This window comes from Lissotriton helveticus, chromosome 7, assembly GCF_964261635.1.
Source record: "Lissotriton helveticus chromosome 7, aLisHel1.1, whole genome shotgun sequence".
Classification (NCBI taxonomy): Eukaryota; Metazoa; Chordata; class Amphibia; order Caudata; family Salamandridae; genus Lissotriton; species Lissotriton helveticus.
In genome coordinates this window covers 426,281,710-426,290,620 of record NC_136068.1, presented here as the reverse complement: position 1 = coordinate 426,290,620, position 8,911 = coordinate 426,281,710, and positions in this window count along the sequence as shown.

The following is an 8,911-nucleotide window of genomic DNA, read 5'->3' as shown; positions in this document are numbered from 1 at the left end:
CGTGAGGATTCTGACTCCCCCGCCCCTATGGATGAAGCGCTAGGGACCGGGGCTCGGTGGGGGTGTAAAGTCTGTCTGCAGCTGAGATGGGCTGTAGAGTTTCTCTTTTCACGTAAGCCAGCGGGGGGCGGCTAACACTCACCGCCTGCGCCCAGGCCGAGCGCGCAATATCCTGCAACTCTCTGGCCTCCGCCTCCTAGCCAGCACTTGGGGTGTCCGCCAAGTCCCTGTGACCTCCTGCCGCACGCACAGTGACGCACGGCGGCCTGATGCAGTGCCGTGGGTCGCGGCTCCGAGGCCCAGCCAATCCCAGGGCAGTCGCGACTGCCTATCACTGCCTCTCGGCTCTGGGATCCCTCTGGTCTGTCTCCGATAGTTGCCACAGCTGTCCCCGATCACGGGAGAGGGTCGAATCGCCACAGGGCACCGCTTTGATGCAGGATAATTTAGGATTTATAATGCTACTACGTGGAGCTCTAGGCTTAGGCGGCCATTACGGTCGCTGGCAAGCTCCGCCCCCCCACCCTCAGCGGCATATTCTTAACTTAGCAATTGAAGAAAAAATACCAAACCCCTCCCTGCCTACACCCCCCCGGTATTCCAACACCATGGCAATCCAAAAGTTACACCTCACAGTAAACTTTCCATCACATCATAAGACCATAAAGTTTAAAAAAAAACATTACAGCTAGCCAAATTATACTTCAGATTAAGTTTGCAATCACATAGAGAGACCATTAGCCACCCCCCTTGGCACCCCGCTCCGATGTGCTAGCTAAGACTCCTTGTCTCCTTTTAGCTCCACAAGGAATTCCTGGGAATTTACCTCAGAAAAGAACATTTTAACCCGCCCTTTATGAATAACCTTGAGCCGTGCCGGGAAGAGCAAAAAGGCTTCACAGCCCGCCCCTTGAAACAAAGATATCATTTGCCTAAGTCTCAATCTCCGCTCGACCCTTGTGTGGCTACAGTCCGGCCGAGCGAAGAAGGTGTGTCCTTCAAATGTTCGCTTTGAATCAGGTCTGGCCCGATCTATAATAGCCTGCCTTAACAAAAAATTGCCAATAAAGATAAGAGTGGCTCTCGGGCTCTCCCCTTGATTTTTCGACTGAGTTCTCCTGAACATTGGGAAGCGATGGACCCGTTGTACTTCCACCTCCCAGTTCCAGTGGGTAAGGTCCGGGAATGCTTCACCACGAAGGCCATGATGTCGTCTCCCTCTGCATTTTCCTCCACGCCGAGCAGCCGAACGTTGTTTCGACGCTGCCGATTTTCAAACTCCTCAAGCTTCCAGCATACATCTAATGTTTGTTTTTTCTGTGAAGCTTTAAATGATTGTAATTTCTCGACTTCCTTCTTCACAGCAGCGGTTCGTTCTTCCGCATGCGTAACTCGCTCAGCCATATCAGTGCACAGTTTGTTCGTTTTACGGATGGCCCCCTGCAGTTTCTTGGTGGCTTGTAACGATTGCTAACTCTCTTGTCTCGCCTCCCCCTGCATCTGTTTAAGCATCGTATACAGTAACTCCAGTGTTGGAGATGGAGTCATATGCCCAGAGTCATTGGCCCCCCCCCTGCACCACTGTGTGTTACATTTCCTAAATAGGGACCGCTACCGCTGCAGGTTGTCAGCGTGGAAGCAGAATAGTCCCATTCAAGCTTCCTACTAGTGGAATCCGAAGACCTAACTTTGTTCCTGGCCCGCCGCTTGGAGAGCATAGATCGACTTCGATGCGTCTTCTGTGTAGCCGACGATTCCCCCCGGAAACAGATTCTTGTTATGATTCTATCTCGCTAATCTCTGATGTCCCAGAGTCATCGTTCAGTGAGATGAATTTCCCTCCTTCCAGAGATTGCAGGGGAGCGCCAAGCCAGGAGGATATGGCCCCTTCTAAATACTGCTGGGGGTGCACAATTTAAAAAGTCCAGAGAAGCAAAAGGTATGTGAAAATAACTCTTCTTTATTCAATCAAGTTCCTCTGGATAAAAATTAAATTGCATCAAAAGATCAGCCAACGCGTTTCTCTCCCACACTGGGAGCTTCCTCAGGGCAAAATATAAATGAAACTTCAATCGGTCTGAACCGTTGCAAGCAATATCCAGATGTTGGATTAGAAATGTAGTAGACGGTGATAACGCCGATAGAAGTAGATACCAAATTAGTTCCAACGGTCCTATATATCATGTGCCATCAAGTCATATTACTGAGGCACATACTTTCCGAAGCAAAGATTCTATGATCACTGGTTCCAAACCTCAAAATATAGCTGGGTACTTCACGGGCAGAGATTCCGCCACGAGGTGGAATGTACGATCTCCAAGGTAGAATCGAATTCGGAGAATTCACAAGAAGAGTCCCAAAGTAGTTCTAGTCCGTGGTCCAAAGGGTATATGTATGTACAGCTACTTGTAACAGGCACGGCTTAGTATATTCCCGCTCTCAATCCACGGAAGGGGTAAAAGTATCAGAGACTTAATGTCTCACCTCGTCCAACAATCCGGACAGAAATCGTAAGGTGCAGCGTAGCGTGGTGTGTAGGACCGGTGCACATGGCCCCTTGATCATTCTGATCTTCTGATGCAGAGCTGCTACCTTCATTCTCCACCATATCTGGGGCTGTCGTTTCTAATTCTAAAACATTTAGATGATCTATCCTCCCGATGATTAGATCTAAGCTTTTATCTTTACTGTTACTGTTACTGTTACTAAGATTCTTATGTCCATTAGCAGTGGGCACTATAGGCACAGTGGGCGTAGTAACTATATTCTCGGGTTTGCCTCCTCCGAACCCCCCCTTGAACATGTCGTGGGGGTAACTCACCTACTCCATTTGTGTTGGGAGGACCTGCATCACTCTGTTCCAGACCGTCAGCTGAATTTCCTATCTTCTGAGATTTAGACTGAAGCTGGGGCACTGGCACTGGCTGGGGGATGGAACTACCAGACCCAGAATCCACCTGGGTGGCCATTGGAAAAGCATTACCTTGCACACCAGAAACTGTATCGTTTGCTGAGAGGAGTAAATTATCCGTATTGCCAAGCACTGCTGATGGAACTGAGACCAAATTGGGAGAGCCAGCAGCAAGGTCCGAAAAACTGAGTGTTGAGGATGTTACCCCAAACGCCTCCAAGACTGTTGGTTGCCGCATAGTGCTTTCCGTGATGGCAGTGGCTGCAGCACGTAACCTTGTGCCGCCCGCCACACCAACATCCTTCAGCTTGCTTTCCTCACCTTTCTTTTTAGAGGCAGCATGCCATGCTTGTCCAGAGTCAATATCCGTGCCATCTTTTAAAGCTTTAATTCCCTTAGCAGTCTCCTGCATCGCGTCCTTGACATCTTTACCATTCCTCGTGTCCTTTGCATCTTTTACTGCGTTTAGGTCTTTGACATTTTTGATTGCGCCATCTTATTCCAAATCTCAAGCTGAAGCAGCCACTCCTGGAGAGAAGCAGAAAGCCGCTGTAGGACCGCCGGGATCTGCAGCAGCTGAGGGAAAGCGCTGTGCCAAACACCATATGAACCGGAGCCGAGCCAGCCACCTCCAAAGCCACAGGGGTCCGCAGCGTCGAAAGTCCGGTGAGTCTGAATTTGAGCAATCTTGAGGTCAGTCCTGCTATGTAGCCAGCAAACCATTTCCCCTTTGATTAACCGCTCATTTTCCAAGAGGGTTCCTATCAGGGGAGAGAAGGGTCAGAGCTGCCCTCCACGAAGTTAGTCAGCGGCCATCTTGCCCGCTGCATCCAACTCACTGGAATTTCTAAGGGCAATTGAGCAGCTCCATGCTACGCCAAACTGTTCATGAAGAAATTTTAACAGGATCACATCTTATCCTTAGAGTACTGACACAATAATCCTGTAGCTTACCGGTAGTATACTGATGACCTATTCCTGTTATGGAAAGGTGCCAATGCAGAGCAAACAGAAGTCATTACCATTTTAAATTTTGTGAATAATCATTTAGAATTTGCACAAGAAACCAGTGAAAGTCAAATAACATTTTGTAGAAATAACTTTAAACAATATAAACACATTCATTTGAAACCCACTTATCGTAATAATTTGCTACACTTCGACAGCTTCCCTCAAAATGCCTTGAAAAAACACCTTCCCTATTGACAGCTATTGCGCATAAAAAGAATTATCTCGGACACAGAGAACATTTCACGATATTGGAAATGGTGAAAATTCAAAGTGACATGGATAACGTAAAAGAATTGTTACGTAAAGAGATCTACTGGATTAAAAGACAGGACACATTGGCACCAAAAGGGATATATTACCGGATGGAGTATAGCTGTTTTTTGTAAACCACTCATGAAAAGATAGACCACATAATTTACCATCTTAATGAAAGTCGCTACGACACAACTTAAACCAGTGGAATTCACATCCATTTATTACATTAAGAACTTTCAAATTAGTAATATGATTCTTAATATTTAGTTACAGTTTTCTTATTTGTCTTTTCGTGTACGCCTCCGATTGTAACGATTGTAATGATGGTTATATATTGAAATTCAAATTCACCTTTATTCGATTTTACAAACTTGAAAATCATAAAAGCACAGATTAAAAAGGTAATTTCATTTTGCTATGGTTTCACATTTAAAAAAAACATCACGATTCTATAGACAACATAGGTAACATGGGGATAGATAATCACATTGTGTTTCTAAATTTATTAACTGACTTTAATAAAGAGGAAACTGCCAATAAAATCAGTTGATTTTCTAAAATCTGTAGCTTCAAAAACGCTGTTTTACATTGTCTTAAGCCCATTTCCGTCAGAATCAGTTTAAAAAAGATTTTCCTGGGTTGTGTATAAAATTTACAAAATAGGACACTGTGTAACGTTGTTTGACTAGAAATATCATCGCACGGGCATAAGGGTAGATTTCTAGACCAGTCATTAACATTTGGAAAACGGAAACGGGTTAGGAGCATCCGACAGAAACTTTCCTGAGTCTGAATCAGATACGGTTGTATACCCCAAAATGTTAACATTAGTTGGTTCTCCATAAGTTTTTTTCTCTCTTTCTTTAAGCCAACGTTTGTTTTCCAGGTAAGTCAGGCAAACAGCTTTCAAAGATTTTCTAGAGATTGTTTCCATGTTCTCTGGAGCATCATAATATTCGGGGTGGCCAATGTCAATCGCAATTTCTGAGCCATGGAGCTTTAGCCACCTTCTCCAATTTAAGACAATCTTCAATTACATCACGACTAAAACCAGTCTCAGTTAATGGCCATACCTTATGCCAAAGTAAAAATGGATTTAAATTAATATTATCAGAAATGTAAGGGAGACCAAGTTCCATATGGCAATTAAAAGTAGCAGTAGAACCAGGAACCGCCAGGAGATAACGTATAAACGCGTTTTCACAACGTTGAATCTGGTCAGCCTCTACAAACCCCCAGATAACTGCGCCATAAGTCGCTGTGGACATACATTTTGCTTTGTAAATAGCTAGTAACTCAGGGACAGGTCTACAGCCTAGTTTCCTTGAGAAATTAGTAAATGCACCAAGGGCTCTAATGAACATCAGTTTTCTTGCCTGCATTGCCGCAGTCCAGGACCCAGACCGTTCAAACGTAATACCCAAATAGGAAAACTTATCTGTACTTCCTACACTACTGTTGTTAATAAAGATATCACATTTTTCCTTGTTTTTTCCCACAACTGATAGTAATTACTAGTATTACCTTTTAAACCCCTGTCATGCATAAAATTAACAAAGTTGGTGACTGTTCGTTGTAACCCCACCTGCGTCGCGCCATGATAACTGCGTCTTCTGCATAGAGTAGAATGGGAACTGGGGTATTCTTAATATTTGGGTAGTCCTGTCGATGCTCGATCAAATATTTACCCAAGCTGTTTATATATAAAGAGAAGAGGAAAGGTGCAAGTATACAACCTTGCCTCGCTCCCTTTTTTATACGAAATTTGGCTGAGCATTCCCCCTGCCTTCCATAACGGATCCTGGCACCTGCCTCCTTGTACAGTTCTTTGATAAATAAAAGCATGGATTGGGTCAATTTCCATGTCTTTAAGAACTCTCCACAATATTTCATGATTTACACAATCGAACGCTGAACTTAAGTCAACGAAGGACAGAAAAGTTTTCCTTCCTTAGCAACCATGTATTTACTTATAATCAACATTAAATTCAGACCTTGCTCAAACCGTGCCCAGCCCCACTCGGAACCCATATTGCAGGTTTGATAGGAGACCTGTCTCTTCGGCCCAAGATTGTAGTCTGTTAAGAATCACCCTCCCCACTACTTTCAGAAGGGAGTCTAGCAGGGAGATTGGGCGGTAGCAACTTGGTTCATTCCTATCTCCCTTTTTAGGTCTCGGCTAAAGACGCGCGGAAGCGCGTCTCCGCCGAGATCTTATGTTAGGGAGTGTGCTCCCCAGGAGACAGTTTGGGGCGCGCGCATCCCTGGAGCCGATTTGAAACGGGAACGCGCGCTGTGGCCAGGCGCTGTCTCCTGGGAAGCGCAAGCACCACACACGCATGCGCATACACACACAAGCACCCATGCACGCACGCACATACATACATACATACAGAGACACACCCCCCCTGACACATACGCGCGCACACACACAAGTGCACCGAGGCCCCCCCTCCCCCCTCCCCCGCCGTCACCGTCGCCGTCGCATACACACACGAGCATACACGCACACACACACACACAAGTGCACCAAGCCCCCCCAGCCTTTTGAAACTTACCTAGGCAATGTCGGGGACTCTTCTCTCAGCACGCGGTGCCCAACCTCCTGCTAGCGCGGCCCCGGGTCTCCACACCGCTCACAGGAGCCCCGGGCCGCGAGACGCATCGACTCCGCCTGCCTCCTCTTCCGGTCTGGACGTGGCCCCGCCCCCGTCACAGGCGACCGTGCCTGACTTCCGGGGCGGCCTCCGTGTATTCCGTCCGTGGATTCTTTCCGTCTTCTGTTTTTCTTGTTTATTGTCTAACGGGAAGCCATTGCACACGAGACGTCCCCAATTCGGTGGCAACAGTAACATCCTCGACCCAGCTGTGTGGACGCGGCAACCATTTTGAAACAATATGGCTCTCTGTCAGTGTTATTATCACACAAAGAGATATTTAGGCAATATATGTTTTAATCGTGTTATCCTTTCTTATGTGGCATCGTTTTACACCCCTAGGACAAGAGCAAAGGTAGCAGCCACGTTTTAAGGGAACATTTACGCTACCCAAGAAAGGGGTAACTGCTTCGAGCCCGGCAAGCAGAGATGCAAGCAGATATCGGGAGTGCGTGAGACAGCATCACCCCTCCGCCCTCTGGTCCCGCCGGCTCTCGCGTGCTCCGGTACATAAGTTTCAATTTTGAGAGCCTTTGCCTGGAAATGCATGGAGACCGTCACCCTCTCTGCTGCCCTATCTAGTGCCTCCGTTCATAGAGCGACTGCAAGCAGGTTGCTTCAGGTTTGGCAGCGCGCACCCCCCCCCCTATTTTCCCCCGATCGGCTCCGCTGAGCCAGCTTGTTGTCTACACTGGGATCACCGGGCAGATGCAATTGCATTTTCGCTGCAAAGCTGAAAATCTCCACGCTCTTTCTAGCAGTTGCTCCTAAGCGATAACTGCGCGCACCAAGAGCACTGAAGTCTCCTGCCACGGCGCCTTCAAAAAAAGTGGTTAATTGAGTCTAAGTGCATGCTGTGGTGGTTTATGAGTGTTTTTGTAATACTGTGTGAGTGGATTGCGCATGAAGCAGCGGGGTGTAATGTTTTTGTGAGCATATGTGTTGGATGCAAAAGTGTTTTTGGAGTAGTCAGGAGCAGGTTGGGGCGTGCGTGTGTGTGTGGATAGGTGTATGCGTGCATCGCGTGTCTGAGGCGGGTGTAAGTTTGCCCTTGTGTGCGCTTTTGCTCGTGTGTGTTTTTGCAATGTGGCCAGACCTGGACTCAAGTGGGTGTTTTGACAGTGAGATGATTGGTTAGCATGTGTGCTTTTGTGTGTGTGTGGGTGGGAGTGCGTTGTATTCCTTGCACTAGGAGGGCAGATGACGTCGCTGTGTGTGCATGGGACTGCTTTCTCTGGCCGCGTTGTTCAGGCAGAGGCTCGGTTTCTTTCATTCACGTGAGGCTGACGCTGGAATAACACAGATAATGGGTTTAGCTCTTTCATCTCGCAAAGCAGATGTGCGGGTCCCTGCACCTGCTGACGGGGTTGAAGTCTCTGCTTTGTCCTGCTGCTCACACACACACTCTTGTCCCCCGCCTCGGGAGACAGCCCATCTGGTGGGGACTGCCGGCTCTCTTTTGGGGTGTGCAGCCGGAGAGTGCCACCCCCAACCAGCATTGTCTGCCTCCACTCCTCGTGCTCCACGTGGGACCCACGTCCTCGAGCATGGATTAAAGGGACGGCGTCGCATTTAACTTGCTGCTCTAAAGGTAAAAAGATATTGGAGAGGAACAGCAGGAAACACTGGTTTTCAGGCTCAATGCACTGCTGTTCTGGCAGATAAGTGAAGCATTGCGCAGGGTGGGGATGTGCTGCCCAGGAGCGCACAAGTTTTAGTCGAGGCTGCCGAGATTAGAAGACAGGTCTGCTTGTTCCTACGTCAGCAACAAAGTCACTCAAGAGAGGCACGGAGTGCATGTCTAGGTGAATACGTGCTCTTGTGCCTACGGGCCGGATGTACTTTATTTTTTATTTTTTACAGTTTTATATAGCGCGAACTTGAGCCAAAGGTTTCAGAGCGCTTTACATGAGCACCAGTTGCGTGACAGTCGGACACATTAACTTCTAGGCCGGGGACGGGGAGATGAAGTGATTTGCCCAGAATCACAGGATGCTTGAGTCTCCCATCAGCCTTGAGCCTGGGCCCCAGCTTCAAAGTCGTCTGTTCTAGCTGTTAAGCCACATCCTTTCCCCTC